A 21982-nucleotide genomic window follows, 5' to 3' on the forward strand; every position below is an offset into this window, starting at 1 on the left:
ATAATGCTCGTACCTTTGAACTGCCAAATGCACTTTTCCAATCCTAATCAAAAAGAAGGACCGGAAACAATTTGTATGCATATGATAAGAGCAAAAATATATGCTTTCTGCCTTACCCTATGGTTATATGAACTCTCTTGACTGCTATAATAATACAGTCCTAAGGAATTTGAAACATCTGAACATTATATATAATGTAATTGTTTGTATACTGAATTATCAAGTATAGTCATAGTTGGAGTTCCAGAAGAACAGCAGAAAGAGAGAAGAGCAAAAGGAATATTATAATAATATGGTCTAAGAATTTTACAAATTAATAATAGCACAAAGCACAGATTCATGAAGCCCAGAAAAGAAATATTCAGAAATAAAAGGCACTAAACTATTGATATGTACACTAACAGGGATTATATTTTATAAGAAAAAAAACTAGTGTTAAAAACCATTAAGATATTCAATATAACTTTTGTATATATGACTTTTGTGAATTACAAAAACTATAGTTTTTGAGATTAGATCAGTTAATTTTTGGATTAAGGATGAGGAAACAAGTTAACTAAAAAGGAGCAGCACAAGATAATTTTTTAGGATAATTAAACTGTTATGTATCATGATTGTGGTGGTAGATATATGACTCTATGCTTTTGTCAAAATTGGTACAATTATACATCACAAATATGGAATTTTATTGTTTCCAATTAAAAAAAATTAAAAAATTACAGTGTCCATTGCTTTACATTCTATTTCTACTGTTTCTAAAGTATATATATACACACTTTATATATATATAAAATATATATATGTGTATATATACACATATATAATTTAAAAAGGGTACATAAAATTAGCAACTGGATGATAAAGCCATATATATATGCTGTATATATACTACATATATAAAGTATATATGTGTATATATACTACATATATATAAAGTATATATATAAAGTATATATATATAAAGTATATATATAAAGTGTATATATATAAAGTATATATATAAAGTATATATATATAAAGTATATATATATACTACATATATAAAGTATATATACACATATATATAAAGTATATGTGTATATATACACATATATAAAGTATACACATAAAGTATATATATAAAGTATATATGTGGATATATCCACATATATAAAGTATATATAATATATCCACATATATAAAAGTATGTATGTATATATACACACATATATAAAGTATATATGTATATATACACACATATATAAAGTATATATGTATATATACACACATATATAAAGTACATATGTATATATACACACATATATAAAGTATATATGTATATATACACACATATATAAAGTATACATATATAAAGTATATATATGTGTATATATATACACACACATATATACACACACACACACATACATATATATGGCAGTATTTCTTCTTTACTCAGTCTGTGTCTTTGATTCATTGAAAATTTATATTTTTAGTAATGAAGAGTTAATGATGAATTTATCCAAGAGGTGGGGAAATATAGAGACATTTAAAGTATCTTTAGAAATTTAGTGAAAATGTCGATAGTACCAAAAGGCTTTAGCATCCAGTTGCTAATTTTATGTACCCTTTTTTAAAAAACAATGTTTATAAAGTGACAGGAGCAAGGAAGAGTTGTCATGTTCATGGATATTCACCATTTTGAAATAGTTTTCCATGTTTCAGGACATTCCTATGTTATGTATTTCTTTTCCTCCATAGAGAAATAAAAATACTCCAGTCGTGGGCCATTCTTTCATCTAAGATACATGTGTATTATCTAGGCTGTAATCTCATTGAACACATCTATGAAACAATAAGAATTGGAAGTTAAGTAGACAAAATTTGGACAAATCTTCCAGGTTTTTTCTGGCAGAGTAGTGGAAATGACAATGATACAAAATCTGCAATAGTTACAAGGTTGATACTTTTTATAAAATTATGTTCTACAGTTTAATATTACTTTAAGAAATTAAAATTATAGATTATAAAATTAAAACATGAAAAAAATCAATCTTAGGGATGGTAGAATGTTTTAAGAAAAATTACCTCTTGGCTCAGCTCTTTTGCCATTTTAATGACCTCACTACATATTTACACTAAAGTAATATTTTTTAATACACTGTTTCCCTGTATAAGACTCTGCTGAAATATCAGATAACAGAGTTTAGAGTCATGTTGCTATTTAATAGATCATCAAGAAACCAAAAGCATTAAATTTAAGTAATATATAGATTTTATTTATGTTATATATATTTCAGTTTAAAAAGCCAAAATATAATTTATTTATGGTAGTAATCTTTACCCCCTCTCTCTTTATTTCCTTCTGTCTTTCACCTTTGTTTCTGAAAGTTTATCTATATTTCACTGTCAGAGAAACAATGCCTGAAAATATCTCTAGAGATTAAATAAAATAATTATTCACTAGAACATTGTTTTGTTTCATTTTTCAATGACTGACCATGGAAATTTGAGATCATAGAGCAACCCATTATGTATGGATGGCAAAGATAATAAAATAGAAAATTTAGTAGGGTTCCCTAAAATTGTGAGTTATATTTACTTGAAGGAGGTATGTGTTTAAATACAAAAAATATTCTAACTTCATAAATAGAGAAATTGTGCTGCCACAGCTGAACAGATATATTTTTCTTCCACTTTTTAGGTAAAATTCTCATGGGGAATAAAGTAGAAGGGATTTGATTTCTAGGTCAGATTCTTCTGTTCAGTAGCTTTGGTGATTTACCCTAATGTGGTCTCCCCACTTAGTAGAGAATCTGGAGATGAGACAATAGAGAAGGCAGCAAAGAAATTCAAAGCAACCTGGCTATCAGCAGGGAGTGTTTCTATCTCTCTGGGAGCAGTCGGAATTATTTGAAATGCTATTGAGCAAATGCTGTGATGTGCTCTAATTCCTATCTTCTCCACCCACTACAGATCCCTCCTCTTTTTGGTTGAATAATTAACAACAACAAGAGTATCTTTTTTAAAAAAGTGAGTATTTTTTCAGCTTTAGAGGGTATATTTACCCAAGAAAGTTTCTTTTGGCCTAACATGGGTTTGTGGTGATGTGTTGTTAAAAAAAGGAGGTGTTGCCTCTTCCAGTTATTAAAATCCCTTTTTCAATCTTGATAGTCTAAGAATTAAGGTTTACAGAGTACTATTAGAAGCCTGGATTTCTATCATAGACAACTATCTTAACCACACTAATCAAATCCAAGAATGGTGCTAAATACTACAAAACTTCCATATGTAACCATTCAATCTGAACTCTAACGGTAAGTATAAAAACAAATATTTGATATTTTGAATTGTGTTATATATACTGGAAATATTTACACAGAGATCCAGGATGCGCACCAAGAAAATCTGAGCAGCTTACATGTCCCATTTCTTCTCAATTCCTATAGGAGGTAAAAGAGAATGGGGTAGCTTGAATTGTTTTCTTGCTACTTAGGTTAGACAAAGAAAGTTCTCTTTAGTGACAAACTTCTTTCTTAATCTCTTTGAATTTGGTCTTTTGGAAGACTAGAGAATATATACTATTAAAAATATTACTAACAACAAACTCATCAAAACAATCTTGAAAACACCAAGGGAACACAGAAGCTCAAACTTACCCCCTTTGAAAACGTGAGCATGTATGACATAGTTCTATCAATCTTTGTTTTATAAGAATATTGTCACCTTATTGATTTCATTTATCTGATATGTATGTTCTCAAAAAAAGTATTAATATTACTTTCTAATATAGAAGGCATTGGAGTTCTTCACTGGTACAAATTAAACTTTAAAATAAAAGTCAATAAATACACAATAACAGGTTTGTACTTTCAAACTTTGAGACTTAAATGTAATTGAAAACATAATTATTGCTGATAAATACCTGCAAATATCCCAATTCAAAGACAACAAGTTATTTTGCTAAAAAATAGAGTTTGAAGGATCAATTTGCAGGAAATATTAAACAGAGGGATGTTTCTTTGATTTCCAAACAACTCATTTATGCTAGATGTGCTTCTTACATCATTTAAAGGCACAAGTGTACTTCTACATTGTTTGCAATAGCTATCTGATTTATCACTTCATTGAAGTTTTATTAAAAGGTTCAGTTTGATCTATTTTATCTTTCTACACTCACATAAAAAGGCCTTAGAAGTTCAAATAATTCAGCACTGGGGAAAATAATAGGAGAAAATTGCATTGGATTTGGAGGTCTTTCTAGAGATTAAAAAAAAATGACTAATAGCCAGTTAGCAAATGTCAACTGAAAATAAAATGCTAAAGCAGAAACTAACCAATAAATGTTTCTGCAGTTGTTTTGACAAGTGCATAAAAACGACAAGAAATACTGTAGAATCTATACAACGACAATGAAAATTATTTGGAACATTTGTGTCTTACATATATATGTGTGCATGCTTAAAATGTTGAAACATAACACAATTTTTGATATATACATCCTAGAATATGCTAACCCTCTAATTATAGAGGATTTTCAGGTTACATTAGCAGCAAAGTTTACCACTTTAAAATATTGTCTCTTAGGCACTGTTAAAATATATCAGTATATTTTGTTGCAATGGAAACAGAAAACCTCATTTAAACATTTTTCTTCTATATCCAAGTGTGGATATTTATTTCTAGAGAAAAACTGAAGATCATGGTTCCTGCTTTTTTTTAAAATATCCAGTTGTACAGAGAATACGGGTGATAATTTGGCATCTCAATGATAAGTCTATTAAGAGGCTGCAGAGAAAAACAAAGCAAGAAAGCCATCACAATTTTGTCATTAAAGAAAAATATAATAAATTACATATTATTTCAATAAGATACGAGGAAAAATTTTACAAGTTTTAGTTTATTGTAAGGATGATAATATAAGAATTAAGGTTCTTCATCAGACACAGGCCAGCAGCTGTGGGATGGGTGATTAAATAAGAGCTTTGTCTTGTAGATTATATGTCCAGGTTACCTTTCAGACTTTACCATGGTGGAAAACTGAAAGAAGACAGAAACATGTTTGAAGTTTATGGAAAATATCTGGAGTATTAAGATCTCCCCTTCGCTTTCTCTCTTTCCTTCTCTATTTCTCTCACATGCTCTGTTTTTAATCATTATTATTATTATAATACTTTAAGTTCTGGGATACATGTGCAGAATGTGCAGCTTTGTTACATAGATATAAATGTGCCATGGTCATTTGCCACACACACCCATAAACCCATCATGTAGGCTTTAAGCCCCGCATGCATTAGGTATTTGTCCTAATGCTCTCCCTCCCCTTGCACTCCACCCCCTGACAGGCCCTGGTGTGTGATGTTCCCCTCCCTGTGTCCATGTGTTCTCATTGTTCAGAATAAAATATCTAGAAATACAACTTACAAGGGACATAAAGGACTTCTTCAAGGAGAACTACAAACCACTGCTCACGGAAATAAGAGAGGACACAAACAAATAGAAAAACATTCCATGCTCATGGATAAGAAGAATCAATATCATGAAAATGGCCCATACTGGCCCAAGTAATTTATAGATTCACTGCTATTCCCATCAAACTACCACTGACTTTCCTCACAGAATTAGAATAAACTACTTTAAATTTCATATGGAAACAAAAAAGAGCCCATATAGCAAAGATAATCCTAAGCAAAAAGGACAAAGCTGGAGGCATCACACTACCTGACTTCAAACTATACTACAAGGCTACAGTAACCAAAACAGCATGGTACTGGTACCAAAACAGGTATACAGCCCAATAGAACAGAACAGAGGCCTCAGAAATAACACCACACATCTACAACCATCTGATCTTTGACAAACCTGACAAAAATCAAGCAATGTAGAAAAGATTCCCTATTTAATAAATGGTGCTGCAAAAACTGGCTAGTCATATGCTGAAAACTGAAACTGGATCCCTTCCTTACACCTTATACAAAAATTAACTCAAAATGGATTAAAGACTTAAATGTAAGACCTAAAACCATAAAAACCCTAGAATAAAACCTAGGCAATATCATTCAGGACATAAGCATGGGAAAAGACTTCATGACTCAAACACCAAAAGCAATGGCAACAAAAGCCATAATTGACAAATGGGATCTAATTAAACTAAAGAACTTCTGCACAGCAAAATAAACTACCATCAGAGTGAACAGGTAACCTACAGAATAGAAGAAAATTTTTGCAATCTATCCATCTGACAAAGGTCTAATATCCAGAATCTACAAGGAACTTAAACAAATTTACAATAAAAATCAAACAACCCCATCAAAAAGTGGGTGAAGGATATGAACAGACACTTCTTAAAATATTTCTGCTTTTCAAGAGGTTACAGTTTCTTAAAGGTGATAAAATCATGATCACTTATGATTATTTTTAATGCAAAGATGTTTATGTGGGTACTGAATTCAAAGGAAGCATATAACTCTCACAGAATGAGGAAGTGGGCTAGGGAGTAGGTAGCCAGAGAAAGGTCTTTAATTTTATGTTCTGATTAGGAATTTAATATGGAATCTCCATATAAACATTTAAACATTCCAGAAGCGTATAAAGAAAGAAATCTTATGTAATCATATAAATCAGATATACAACAAAATATTTGTAATGGCTGCTTACTCTATCCATATCTATATGTTTACTTATCTATCTATAATTCCACCCACATTTCTTCATACTCCCTTATCTACTTTTCTATAAAAACATTGAGTAGGAATCACACTGTTTATATATTTACATACTGTGTTCACCTCACAATATTATTGTGAATATTTATCATTTAATATACCTGAAAGCATAATTTTAATGTCAGCATGTTCAATCTTATTTATGTAGTTTATAAATTTTTGCATGTTGAATATTAAATTATATATCTATATTATGATTAAGTTTCTTGTAACAACTTTCTTGCCTGTAACTCTAATTATCAATGAAAAATAAATTATCAGAAATAGAATTGTGCTTGAAATGCCTTGCCTAATCACACTATTGAAAATTTAAATGACTTTCTTCCCCTGTCTGCAGTATATGTATATACAAAAGAATAATTTTTTTAAAAAACATATGCAGTACTATACATCTCATTAACCATGGCCTTTTCACATTTACATGTCTGTTGTTTAGCAGAGTGCCTGGAACATGGTAAAAGTTTAACAAATGTTTGTTTTATTAGGTGTTTTCTTTAACTTAAACCTCAATTTTGGAGATGGTATAGCTAAGTGGTATTTATTCTAATAATTTTATCAAAAATTCTTCCATTTAACAATATTGTTACAAATTGCTTATAAAAACTGACTAATTTTTATTTATCAATAAGTAATTCTGCCTTATTTCTTGAGGAATGTAAAACTTAATATTATGCTAACTCATAATTTGGATTGAGCTGATTTTGACAGCTGTTTAAAATGTTACAGTTCAATTTCATTGACTACATGACATTGAGATGTTCATGAGGATACATGTTTTTGAAGCTGCTTGAAAAAATATATACATGTCTATATTAGAGGTGTAAAATCTGGTTAAGTATGTGTGTGTATATATATATACACACTTAGAAATATACATGTAATGCATTTTTTTCAGGACATTTCACATTTTAAAGATCTGACTTACTGTCTTCTCATAAAAGAATCAGATCTCTCTAACAGCGTGACAGGCCTCTTGCCTGAGGAAAAGTAGTCAGAGCTGAGTTGTAGTTGCTCTTTATAGGAAATACCCTCTGTATTCAGTATTATTCATTTTATTTACATAGTTGAACCATGTACGCTTTAAAATTAGAGTTTCCTAAACTATATAATGTTAAAACAACCAGTGTTGCAGTTTAAATTTATTTCCTTTTTAAAGCAAAATCAAGAAGATTGCTTGTTTTTTTTTGTTGTTTTTTGTTTTTTGTTTTTTTTTTTTTTTTTGATTCTTGCTCTGTCGCCAGGCTGGAGTGCAGTGGCACAATCTCGGCTCACTGTACCCTCTGCCTCCTAGGTTCAAGCGATTCTCTTGCCTCAGCCTCCTGAGTAACTGGGACTACAGGTGTGCGCCACCACGCTCAGCTAATTTTTGTATTTTTAGTAGAGACGGGGTTTCACCATTTGGCCAAAATGATTTCCATCTCTTGACCTTGTGATCTGCCCCCTTCGGCCTCCCAAAGTGCTGGGATTACATGCATGAGCTACTGGCCTCTTGATTGGTTCTTTTATTGTCTCTGAGTCACAAAGAGTTGCTTTCTAAATTAAAAAAAATACTTTTGACTTGATGCTTTAATGTGCATTCTCTGTAGTTTATATTCCTATCTTCCTTATTTCATGTTATTTCAGTAATATCCAAAGCCAATGTGACATTACTCAATTAAAGTACATTTGAGCACTAGTAAAAATAGTTATTATAATTATCGTCTCTAATACTGTAATGTAATATTTATAGTTTTATCTTTAATATCACTAAATCTTCACTTTGTCATGAATCCCTCACCTATGATTAAAAGATGTCAGTTGTGTTAACTCAGTATAAGATTCTTTAGTTTTGTGAAGCTGAGGATAATACAAATTTGAGATTGCTTCCCTTTCTTTGGTGATGAAATGGAATATTTCAAGTGTGTTTTAGCTGGTGTTTTGACAGGACTTCTGGATTAGTGAGGCGAAGGGTTGGACCATTTTGTATCTCAGAACAGAATAATCAAACCAGACCAAGTTGTCAAAAACAACCATTTCAGAACTCCAGAAACTGGCCGGATATTGGCCGGGCGCAGTGGCTCAGGCCTGTAATCCCAGTACTTTGGGAGGCCGAGCGGGGCAGATCACTTGAGGTTAGTAGTTCGAGACCTGCCTGGCCAACGTGGTAAAACCCTGTCTCTACTAAAAATACAAAAATGAGGCTGGCATGGTGGTGGGTGCCTGTAATCCCAGCTGCTCAGGAGGGCTGAGGCAGGAGAATCGCTTGAACCCAGGAGGTGGAGGCTGCAGTGAGCAGAGATCATGCCACTGCACTCCAGCCTGGGCGACAGAACGAAACTCCATCTCAAAAAAAAAAAAAAAAAAAAAAAAGGAAGAAAGAAAAGAATTCTGGAAATTGACTAAAAGAACACAACAAACTAAAAAGCATTTATTCAAGAAAAACTATTATACCTTGGGTAAGAACCATGGGAGTCAAAGCATTCTTAGCAGGACCTTTCCTTACTCCCCTACACTTCACTCTGTGTGTTTAGAATTCCTGTCAGGGAAGGACAAGCTATGAAAACTGGCATCTCTGCTGCTGAGGTGTGCTTGCTTGATCTGTAGTGAAGAGTGAAAATAATCTCATGGCTGAGGAATTGCCTGAAAATGTAACAGTATCAGTGGCAAACGAAAGGGGAAAGGGCCATCACAGCAATTCTCCTATTGCAGTCCTGGTTAGGGAAAGTAACAACCAGGCAGACTGCGCTGAAGCTTAATAGGGAAATCTGGGAAATGAAACAGTAAAAAGGAGCCTCTACAAGATGCTATATATCGCTGGCAGTCTGGAATGCTGCATGAACAAATAAGGCTACATAGCAGAGATTTGGGAGTGGTCTTGCAATCTAAACTTCCACAGCTAAACTTGAAGCCGTGCACATACGCAGAGGGGATAGAGAGGGCCTGAAGGAAAGTAGAAATCAAATTAGATATGTAAACTTCCTAATTTTTTATTGTAGTTCCATCCGAAACAAGATTTATCAGCAGAGAATGGAAACTTTACTTGTTCATGGTATTTAAAGTCAACCACAAATCATGAACCGACCACTAATTTGTACTGACACTGAAGTGACTCGTACAAAAACAAACTTAAAACAAGAATAATAAAAAATAATCAGTGACATCGGCATTTTTACTCTGTGAGAAAGGCACAATTCACAAATGGAATCCAGGCAAATTACTAAACAAAGTAACAAGTAAAGCAGTAATGAACACAACCCCCTTAGAGAAAAATCAGAATCCAGAGTGGCTGCACTATATAATAATAATAAACTACTAACTAACATAAGATGGTATTTGTAATTACTTCACCAACTAACAGAAAATTATGGGTTTTTTTTTTTTGAGAACATACGAAATATTCTCCAGGATAGACTGATTAGCAGTAACACCGATGTAAAAACACTTAATAAGATTAAAAATCAATCAAAGCATGTAATCAGACAGAAAGGTAGTTTATTAGATAAGACATTTGACAAAATTTAGTCACTTTCGTGGTTTTTTTAATGCCCAACACACCAGGATTACAAAGAAACTTTTTCATTATAATAATGAACATATATGAGAAGCTTACAGGTAATATCATATGCAATGATAAAATCCTGAAAGCTTTTATGCTAGGAAAAGGAAGAAGATAAGGATGCCTGCTTTCACCAGTTCACTAACACAATATGGAAAGTTTCTAACACAGTATTGAAAGTTATAGTCACAGAAATTCAGAAAGAAACAAAAGTAAAAGGCAATTAAATTGGAAAGGAAAAGTAAAATGATTTCTGTTCACAGATGGCATGATGTTGTAAGAAAAAAACTCAAGAGTCCACAAAAAACCAAACTGTTAGAACTAATTTAAAAATTCAACAATGTTGCATGATACAATATGAACAAAAAAGTTGTATTTCTGTATAGTAACAACAAAAATAAAAATAAGAAAAAAGTCCATTTTATATAACAATAAAAAGAATAAAATACCTAGAAAAAACTTGAGATAAAATACTTGTACACTGAAAATTACAAAATGTTGGTGAAAGTAACTAAAGAAGACACAAGTAAGCTCAAAGACATTCGTGCTCATGGGTGGAAAGACTTAATATTGTGAGCATGACCAAATGCATTCTACAGATTCAATGTATTTTCTATCAATTCCCAAGGATAATTTTTGCAGAAATAGAAACATTCTTCCTAAAGTTTATTTGGATTCTTAAGGAACCCAAGTAACCCTAACAATACTAAAAATAAATAACAAAGTTGGAGTACTCTCACTTCATGATTTCAATACTTACTACAAAGTTGTTATAATAATCAAAACAGTGTATTACTGGCATAAAGACAAACATATAGACCAATGAAGTTGAATAGAGAGCCCAGAAATAAAACCTCACATATATGGTCAAAGGGTTTTCAACAAAAGTGACAAGAACATTCAACAGGGAAAATAGCAGTCTTCTCAGAAAAGGAAAATGATATAACCACGTGCAAAATAAGAAAGATGAGTCTTTTCCTTATATATATAGAAAATTCAAAATATTTTAAAGATTTGAGCATAAGAGCTAAAAGTATAAAACTCTTTAAAAAATAGGGAAAATTCTTCATGTCATTCGATTTGGCAATAATTACCTCTTGAAATAATATCAAAAGCACAGGTAATATAAGAAAAATTAAATATATTGGACTTGATCAACATTTTTTAAAGGATACTAAAAACAGAGTGAAAAGGCAACACATGGAATGAGAGAACATATTTGTAAATCATATATCTTATAAGGAGTTAATATTTAGAATATAAAAAAAAACTCCTATAGGTCATCAGCAACACAAAAACCCAAACAACCTATTTTTCAAAAGGGCAAACAATTTTAGTGATCAGTTCTCCAAAGCCATAGAGTATATATATGTGGACGTAAACATGGAAACAGTAGGCACTGCAGACTACTAGATGAGAGCAGGAGGAAGTGAGGCATGGGTTGGAAAACTACCTATTGGGTACTATTCTCATTACCTGAGAATAATCCACTACCTCCATGCCATAAATCTCAGCATCACACAATATACCCATGAAAAAAAACCTGTACATGTATCCCCTGAATTTAAAATAAAAGTTGAAATTAAAACCAATCAACCAACCAGCAAAACAAAACCAAAATAACCCAGAGAAAATTCCAAAAGCATATTAACCCTTTAAGATCTCAGGAAAATCAGTAATTGCAAAATTAAATTATTTAGAATTCAGTTCTGCGCACAAATATAAAATCCACAAAGACTGCTAATCTTTTAGTGCAAATATTGAACATTTTCTCTCAACAAATGTTCTTACCAGGAGAAAACACAGAAAAATATATAAATGTCCAATAAGCACATGAAAAGATATTCAGTGTTATTAATCATTAAGGAAATGCAAATCAAAAGCAAAATGAGATACCACTTCACAAGTGGATTGCTATTATAAGAACAAAAACAAATGGAAAACAAGTGTTGGCACTAATGTGAAGAATTTAGTAGCCTTGTGCATTGCTGGTAGGACAGTAAAATGAGGCAGCCACTGTAGAAAGTGTATGTTTCCTCAAATAATTTGTTTGCTCAAATAATTATAGAATTAGCATATGAGCCAGCAATTCAACTTCTGTGCATATACCTAAAAGTAATGAAAGCAACCACTTGAATAGATATTTGCATAAAATGTTTATAGCAGCATTATTCATAATAGCTACAAGGTGGAATCAACCTAAGTGGTCATGACAAGATGAATGGAAAAATGCATGTTGTGTTGTGAGTGTATATGTACCCCCAGAATTTAAAATAAAAGTTGAAATTAAAACCAATCAACCAACAAACGAAACAAAACCAAAAACCCAGAGAAAATTCCAAAAGCACATTAACCCTTTAGGATCTCAGGAAAATCAGTAATTGCAAAATTAAATTCTTTAGAATTCAGTTTTGCACACAAATATAAAATATTGTATATATACGCACATACACACACACAGGAATATAATCCAGACTTTAAAAGGAATAAACTTCTAATACATGCTTTAACATGGATGAACCTTGAAAACATTATGCTAAGTGAAATTAGCCACAAAGAAAGAGCAAATATTGTATGATTTTACTTATCTGAGGTACATAGAAAAGGCAAATACATAGCGATAGAAAGTAGAATAGTGTTTACCAGATGTTGGGAAGAGAAGGGAATGAAGATTTACCATTTTTGGGGTGTAAATTTTCAGTTTGAAATGATAAAAATGTTCTAGAGATGGATGGTACTAACAGCATATTCAAAAATGTTGTGAATATACATAATGCCCTGAATTGTACATTTAAAAATGGTTACAATAGTAAGTTTTACATTATGACTATTTTACCACAATTAAACAAAGTTAAAAATACTCTAGGAAAAAAATTATTCCTTCCAGTGTATTTTAAACAAATACTTTTCTAGTGCTCCTTCCAATTCAAGAGCTGATTTCCGAGTGATGGCCATGTGTGGTAGGTTGAGGTTATACTGGAGCACTACGGAGCCCTTCAAGGGCACCTTCCTATAATAGTCTCTTACTTGAGCCTATCAAAGGGCATGCAAGCAGGTCCTCACATTTAAATTATGCTATTATCTTTAAATAATGTTGCATATAATTTAATTTAAAATGAGTAAAGAATGTGTACGTCACACAACTTTTGCTTAAGTTCTTTTAAGCGAATGAAAAGAACTTTATTTTCATGAAGGTGCCTAAGATGACAGGAGCCCTTTCTCTTAAACATTGTTAATGTTATAGCTTGTGAATAACACAATTATTTTGCATTGCATTTCTCTGTGTCAAATCTTTTATTTTGTTAGTGACAAACATTCAAAGTATATCAAAATTTTTCAACCATAAAAAATATTGCTGGACTAATTCCAGCAATATTTCTTCAATTAGAGTTCAAAGTCTGGAAATAATCTTCATTAGCTCTAGTCTTTGGCCACTGGGATTTTGACTCCATCTGCTGAGTCATCTTTCCTTTTCTTTTCCTTTTCCTTTTTGTAGCATTACAGCTGAGTGGTTTTATCAGTTTTCTTCCTGGCTGTAGAATTTAGGGTATCTAGTAGCCTTCCTTCATTTGGTACTCTCTCTGTCCCTTTCAGTCTACACTGACAGTATGTCTACTTCAATAATTTTCTCAAGAATTTTGGAGTATTGCATTAATTACATTGAATTTTATTTTATTAGACAAAAGCCATATCTACACGTTTGTCTGATATAATTTATCTTCTATTTTTGGCTTCTGTTCAGTTGGCAGAGGGACAAAACCTTTTACCTTCTCCTAGAGGTTCCCTGATGTCATTGAGAAGAACTCCGAAAAATATCCTTAATCTCTTAAAACAAGAGTGTGCACTCTAACCTTTTGGTCTTTCTGAGATCTCAGCAAAAGATTATTATAGTCACACACTCAGCCTTTTCTCTATAACAAACTTTCCGCAGGAACTTTTGACTTTTGGCCCTTTGCCATCAGAAGAGCCTGAGATTTATAAAATATTATATCCTGGCTTATTTCTGCTCAAAAGTCCTTTCACTTTTCTCTCCTCTGTTGCTTTATACCATAAGCAGCAAGAAGAAACCAGCTTTTTTTAGAAATTTCACAAGTTTAGCTTTCCAAGTAATTGGAGAACACAATGTTACCAAGATTCTGCCACTATAAAACAAAATGATTCCTTCCTTCAGTTTCTAATAATGTGTTTCTTACTTCCTTCTGAGCCATCATTGGCAATGTTCTTAATGTCCAGATTTGTGGTAATATTCTGTTCACTGTGATTTAAGCTTTCTGTTAGGCAATTTATGATTTCTTCATAATGCTCCTTTACTTTCTTCTGAGTCCTCACCAGCATGGTCTTTGATGTCTACTTTTCTACTAGTAGTCTGTTTGAGGCAATCTGTGATTTTTCTAGCAGTCTCCCCAAACTTTTTTTTCAAATTTTCTTCCAGCATCCACCTACTTCCTGACTACAAAGCCATTTCCACATTTTTAGATATTCTTAAACATAGTACCCAACTCTTGGTAACAAACTCTGTATTAGTCTTCTATTGCTGCAAATTTGCAAAACAAATTACCATATACTTAGAAGCTTAAAAGTATTTATTATCTTATAGTTTTGCAGATTAGCAATCGAGGTGTTCTCCACAAGATTCTCTTCTTAGTGTCCCACAGGCTGACATTAATAAGATATGGACAAACTGGATTCTTACTTAGAGATTCTGGATAAATATTTGCTAACAAGCTCATTCAGCTAGTTGTAAGAATTTAGTTCCTTGCTGTGGTAAGAACGCAGACTCCTTTTTCTTGCTGACTATGAACTGGAGAACACTCTCAGCTCCTGGCTACTTGCAGTTCTGGGCCATGCGACTTCTCACAGGCTCTCTCACATTCTTTCTCGTGCCATAGTCTGTAGCAGGATGCCTCATGTCAAATTTCCATCATGCTTCCTACCTCTGACTTTCTCTCTGTGACCCCAGAAAACTCTCCTTTTAGTGTGTTCATGTAAATGTCTGGCCTACGTGAATAATCTCCCTATCTTAAGGTTAACTGATAAGCGAGCTTAAATAAAAGTACAAAATCCTTTTTGCCATACACATTATATAATTATGGTACTAACAACAGAGAATAAATATCATGGGGCCATCTTAGAATTCTACCTAAAACAGAGCCCAGAATAGGAAGATACAGAAATGGAAGCAGAAACAACTGATGACATGATGTCAACTTATTATCCAAAACTGCTGAAAGACTTCCCTTCACTGATTTTTAAAGAGCTAGGAATCATGAGAATAATAAATTTTTAAAAAGCAACAAATAGGAACATCATAGTAAAACTGATTAAAAAATAGTAAAAGGGTTAAAAAACAATTAAAAGCAACTAAATAAACGAGACAGTTTACTTCAGTGTGACAATGTTAAGGTTCCTTGCAATAGAGAAAAACAAGAAAGCCTGTCCTCACCCCAGATGAAATGGTATCTTAAAACTACTATAAGACACCTGCCTACTTATAATTATATATCTATAAAATATCCTTAAAAAGTATAATTTCTCACATAAATTTTCCATGCAAAATGTGTGTAATAATAGCAATATATTAATAATTGCTTTTGCATTAATTAATTAGTATATTTAATAATAGCAAGAATAATCTTAAGGGATACTAGACAGTTATTTAATATTAAAATAGTACACTATTTAGGCTACAGTTCCCACAAGTGACTGATGGTGCATTACAGCCCAGACACTTGCCCCCACAAACATACCATCTATCCTGTCAGTTTCCAATGGAAAGGCTCTCTGTGAAGTGGGGCTTACATGGGAATCTTGGAGACTCGTGGTAGTTTGGGGGTATAGCAGAAAGCAAGGATCTTTGCAGGTGATACTCATCTAGGGCCTTCTGATATGGAAGCCACTGAAAAACTTGGGTAGGCTTTGTAGCATTCAGAGCAATGATGACTACCAAATATTGTAGAAATTCTCAAATAGTTTAACTATGTGTTTCTGTGTTCATGAAATAGTTTTTATATTGTGAATATAACCGTAGTTGTAGCTCACATTATTGAAAACGTAGTATATTCCAGGTCCTGCTAAAGTACTTTATTTGCATTGTATTTTCTAATTGTCAAAACAAGTATGAGATATACTCTCATACTGATTTTTACAGACTTCACTGCATATCAGTGAAGTCTGAATCTGGAGTCCATACTCTTACTCAATACACTGCATTATATAAGAACATTTATTAGATATTATTTGCAATTTTTGAAATGTCCTAAAATAGTAAAACTTAAATTACTTATGATTTATCGTTACTATGGACCCCATGTTTATGTCCTCACAGAACTCACATGTTGAATTTTGGAGGTGGTAGTTTGGCAGGTAATTAAGTCAGAGGATAGAGCCTTCATTAATGATACTAGTGACACTATAAGAAGAAACTGGACAGTTTACTTCCTCTCACTGCTCTCTGCTGTGTGAGGCTCCACATGAAGATGGCAATCTGCAAATTAGTAAGCAGGTCCTCACCAGACACCTGGTTTGCCAGCACATTCATCTTGTACTTCTCAGCCTCCAGAACTGTGAGAAATAGATGCTTGTTGTTCAAGCCATCTAGTCTATGATATCCTGTAATAGCAGTAGAAATTGACCAAGGCAATCCTTAATATGAAAAACTGTGCAGCTATTTGAATGTGGTAGACTTAAATGTATCCACATGCAAACACTTTTGACATACTGCTAAGTGTAAAACTGAAAGCAAGTTGCAGAACAATATTTAATGGAAATAACTAGACATATGTATGAAAAGTAAATATGTAAATTCATAGCAAAATTTCTGGAAGGAGGGCAGGCACGGTGGCTCAAGCCTGTAATCCCAGCACTTTGGGGGCCAAGACGGGAGGATTACCTGAGGTCGGGAGTTCGAGACCAGCCTGACCAACGTGGAGAAACCCTGTCTCTACTAAAAATACAAAATTGGCCAGCATGGTGGTGTATGCCTGTAATCCCAGCTACTTGGGAGGCTGAGGCAGGAGAATTGCTTGAACCCAGGAGGCGGAGGCTGTGGTGAGCTGAGATCATGCCATTGCACTACAGCCTGGGCAACATGAGCAAAACTCTGTCTCAAAACAACAACAACAACAACAATAACAAAAATTTCTGGAAGGATACATAGGTTACCTGAAGGAGGGTAGTAGGATGCTGAGTTTAGGGTATGGGGGTCAAAAGAATAGAGGAATGGAAAACTGAGTTATGTTACTCTAATACTTGGTTTGGCTGATTTATTTATTTATTTATTTATTTATTTTGAGACAGAGTCTTGCTCTGTCGCCCAGGCTGGAGTGCAGTGGCACAATCTCGGCTCACTGCAAGCTCTGCCTCCCGGATTCACGCCATTCTCCTCCATCAGCCTCCCGAGTAGCTGGGACTACAGGCGCCCGCCACAACGCCCAGATAATTTTTTGTATTCTTAGTAGAGAAGGGGTTTCACTCTGTTAGCCAGGATGGTCTCGATCTCCTGACCTCGTGATCCACCCACCTCATCCTCCCGAAGTGCTGGGATTACAGGCGTGAGCCATCGTGCCCAGCCATTTTTTTTAAGAAAGGCTGTTTTCCTATTTAATGTTGTAATAAAAATAAAATGTAAGAAAAATTATTGGTTGATATTTTTGCTTATTAATAGAGAAAAGTATTTCATTGTTTTTAAATATAAGACAATTATGCTTTACTTATGAAACAATAACATATATATTTCTGTTGCTTGTGGGACCTAGAAGATGAAGAGAATAATTGGTTTTTTAATAGCACACCTGTAAACTCACTTTTCTACAGTGTGGGCAGGATTGCTTTAAAAAATTTATATTACATATTCTGATGCTATCTTTACATAATTTATACATAAGAAAATAAAGTAAGGAATATGGATCAGAAGAACAAATAATTATACATGCATATATGTTTATAAACTTGTTTTATATAATTTATTTACATGCACAACAAATTTTTAGCTAAAAAACAGATGCAATTTCAAAACTCATACTATTAGATCATGCCAAGTTGTATGCAATTTCAATTGTTGACTGACCTGAGAATGTAATTTGATAAACCAGAGAAAACACACAAAAAAATTTCACAGATAATGAAAACGAAGTTTCAATGAGGATGTGCAAGAGTGATGACATTGCTACTTTATACTTTTTGGAGGGATGCAAATTTAGTCTTTATAGAGCTTTAATAGAATAATATTCATTTCTACTCTAATGAAAATTGGATATAGTTAAATTCTAGATCCAGAGTTTCACTATTCCTATAGTGAAATAACAGAATATGCACATGGGCAAAAAAGAAATAATAAAGACAGCATTACTTAAAAAAACAGGTAGCAATTAAAAAAAGCAGATCAGGTAATATTTAAATGCATTTAGTAATTTGGAAAGGCCTAAAAATGACCTGAAAATTGTAACATAAGAGAAACAGAATGGCAATTAAAAATGCTGAAACTGACTATTGTACTTCATATCTGTATCTTCAATTCTTCATATCAAAACTTCCTTTAAAAGTGAAATTGAAGAAATTGGAAGTTTCTAATGTATAAAGAGAAGAGATAGTAAACAACTGAAAAAATTGTTTTTTTATTACACTGTAGCTACATTTATATTTGAAGTCAAACATCACGGTAAGGTGTTAAACTTGAAAAAGAATACCTTATGTTCTTTGCCAGTTTCACTCCCTGAAATTGTTTGTCATCAAAGTCCTCTATGTTGATGCTAAACTATCAACCTAAAATGCAAAGTGGAGGTGTGATGATAGTTTGATGGACATCTATATGACACCTGGACTGGTTATTTTCCCTCTTAATAAGCTTTGACATATAAGTGTTCCTAAAGTTCAATGCCATACAATTTAATAAACAAAAATGTTAAATTTTTGATGATATCTTTATTTGAATCAAAAGCAAATGTATGTGCGACATTTCTATGTGTATTATGCTTTTATATTTATACAAAATACACATAGTGATATATTAACTAAGCTATTTTATACTGAAATAGAATTGCATTATATGGATTTGAAATAAGATGTGAATGACAAACACGTATGAATATTAATTTCCCATTCTTTTATGAATATAATAGCATGCAATGTGCAAATTGTAGCAAAGTGATTCATTCATTTCACAATCATTTATTAACATCTACCTTAAGACCTCCAGTGGGCAGATTACCTGTTATTTTAAGTAGATTACCCTGCATCATTCTTTAACTTTAAACCCCTTAAAAGGAATACCTAATGAATTAGTATGTACGTAGTAAAGTTTTCATAACTCTTTCATGGAATTTTGTTTAGAAAAAATCCAGTGATTACCAAGATGAACGTACTATTTTATTTGTAAGAAAGTCAAGAATCAGAAAGTTTAAACAATTTGATCAAAGGTTTGTTAGTTTTAGAACTTTAGAATTACCCTCCTCCTATCCTACTACACAACTGTTTCTCAAACTGGGATCTGGGGACACGTGGTCTTGCAGACATACTCAGGGAATTTTCCTATATTCTATTGAGTCTTTTAGTCTTCATCACCCTGACTTTGTTGCATTCTAAGTGATCCATGTTTCAATAAATTGCAGTAAATGGCAATTCAAATTTCAAATTTGCTAGTTGCTCAGGCTAAAAATGGCAGTGTTATCCTTTACTCTCTTCATTATTTAATACCACACAAGCTGTTCATTGGGAATCAGCAAATGTTTTCCCTAAAGGGGAAGATTCTAAGTGTTATAGTCTTTGTATGCAGTATAACCATTGTTATAACCACTCAACTCTGCTATTACAATGTGAAAGCAGCACTAGACAATATGTAAAAGAATGGGTATAGCTGTGTTCCAGTGAAATCTGATTTACAAAAATTTAGACAAAGTTATGGTTTCAACCAAGAGCTATAGTTTGCTAACTCTTTTAATGGCTTCTTAAATTTATCCTGAATGTGAAAACCTCTTCTTAACATACACATGGTTAACTCCCTCATATTTCAAAACAAGCACTATACTGCTATCCCATCTGGTCTCTCTGAACCCAATACACCAATGTAAGCCCATCAGAACATTTTTAAATGAGATTGGCTTGGATCTGTTTTCTCACCCAAATCCCATGTCAAATTGTAATTCTCAATGTTAGAGGTGGGGCCTGGAGAGAGTTGATTAGATCATGGGGGCAATTTCTTATGACTGCTTTAGCACCATTCTCTTGGTGCTGTTCTTGTGATAGTGAGTGAATTCTCATGACATCTGGTTGTGTAAAAGTATGTAGCATGTCACCCCATCTTGCTGCTGCTCTTCCATGTGAGATGTCTCACTGCCCCTTTGCCTTCTGCCATGACTGTAAATTTCCTGAGGCCTCCCAGCCATGCGTTCTGTACAGCATGTGGAACCATGAGCCAACTGAACCTCTTTCTTTTCTTTATAAATAACCCAGTCTCAGGACCTACTTTCTTTCCTTCCTTCCTTCCTTCTTTCCTTCCTTCCTTCCTTCCTTCTTTCCTTTCCTTTCTTTCTTTTCCTTTTCCTTCCTTCCTTCCTTCTCTCTTTTTTTTGAAACGGAATTTGATCTTGTTGCCCAGGCTGGAGTGCAGTGGTGCGATCTCGGCTCACCGCAACCTCTGCCTCTCAGGTTGGAGCAATTCTCCTGTCTCAGCCTCCCGAGTAGCTGGGATTACAGGCATGGCCCACCACACTTGGCTAACTTTTTGTATTTTTAGTAGAGACCATGTTGGTCAGGCTGGTCTTGAATTCCCAACCTCAGGTGATCCGCCTGCCTGGGCCTCCCAAAACGCTGGGATTACAGGTGTGAGCCACCGCACCCCGAGCAGTCTCAGGTGTTTCTTTATAACAATATGGGAATGGCCTAACACATCGTATAATGACATTTTAATACAATTTTCTGAATAGGTATTACAGAATATTCTCATGATTCTCAAATCAAAAAGTAGAAAAAGGCATATGCAGTGAAATATTGATACCTATATACCATACTTTATCTTGCAAGCTGATAACCAGTGCTATTATTTTATTTCTTATGTTTCTCTCTAAAAGTCTAGATACATAGTTCAGTAGATATTAGTTTTTTTGGCAGATTATGGCATAAAATATTCAATAATCTGCTCTTTGCCTTTTCATTTGTTAATATAGCTTATGTACTTTCCATTTTGTTACATAAATAGCAAATTCACCATTTTATTATGCTGTGTTATATTTTATTTCATTGACATTTAGCTAACTAGTCTCATACTGATGGGCATTTAGGATATTTGTCATATTTTGCTATTAATGTTAATGCTACACTAAATATCATTATATTTATTTATACATGGGCACAATACATGAGCAATTATAACTGTTGACACTAGTATATCTCACAATGCACCCTGGCATTTCCACCCTTCTTCACCCTTCACCCTGACTTTTTCATTCAACATCCATAGATACAGATGTGGATATAGATACACATAGACACAAACACAACACAAACATATAGATTTAAAAACATATACATATCTTCCTACATTAGAAGGTAAGCTCTATGAAAGTATGGGCATTGCATAAATTATCCTCTGTAACCAGTGGGACATTGTATAAATTATCCTCTGTAACCAGTGCTTCGTATATAGTAAGCCATTATTAAATAATTTTAAATACCTTTATTTAAAATTTAAATATTTCACAAACATTTTTATTTAAAACAAATAAATTTTAAATATCTTTAAAAATAGAAG

The sequence above is a fragment of the Pongo abelii genome, chromosome 1 (assembly GCF_028885655.2).
Source record: "Pongo abelii isolate AG06213 chromosome 1, NHGRI_mPonAbe1-v2.0_pri, whole genome shotgun sequence".
Classification (NCBI taxonomy): Eukaryota; Metazoa; Chordata; class Mammalia; order Primates; family Hominidae; genus Pongo; species Pongo abelii.